Source organism: Miscanthus floridulus, chromosome 8, assembly GCF_019320115.1.
Source record: "Miscanthus floridulus cultivar M001 chromosome 8, ASM1932011v1, whole genome shotgun sequence".
In the NCBI taxonomy this organism is placed as follows: domain Eukaryota; kingdom Viridiplantae; phylum Streptophyta; class Magnoliopsida; order Poales; family Poaceae; genus Miscanthus; species Miscanthus floridulus.
The window spans coordinates 39,916,036-39,916,269 of NC_089587.1; positions in this window are offsets into that span (position 1 = coordinate 39,916,036).

Consider the following 234-nt stretch of genomic DNA (forward strand, 5'->3'; position numbering starts at 1 on the left):
TCTCCAGATGTGGCAAGAAATACTTGAAATAAATATCTTTAAAAACAGCCTTTAGGCCAAGTTCAAAAGAAACCAGGAGATTCAGAATAATTTTGGATGGCACCTATGAGATAAAAGAACAAATTCCTAAGATACAAAAAGGCAATACCTAAGACAATTGGTTAGGAAATCTACCATACATTGGGGCCGTTCGCTGGTCTGGTTCAAACCAGCCAGCCAGCTGGTTCCCCTCTC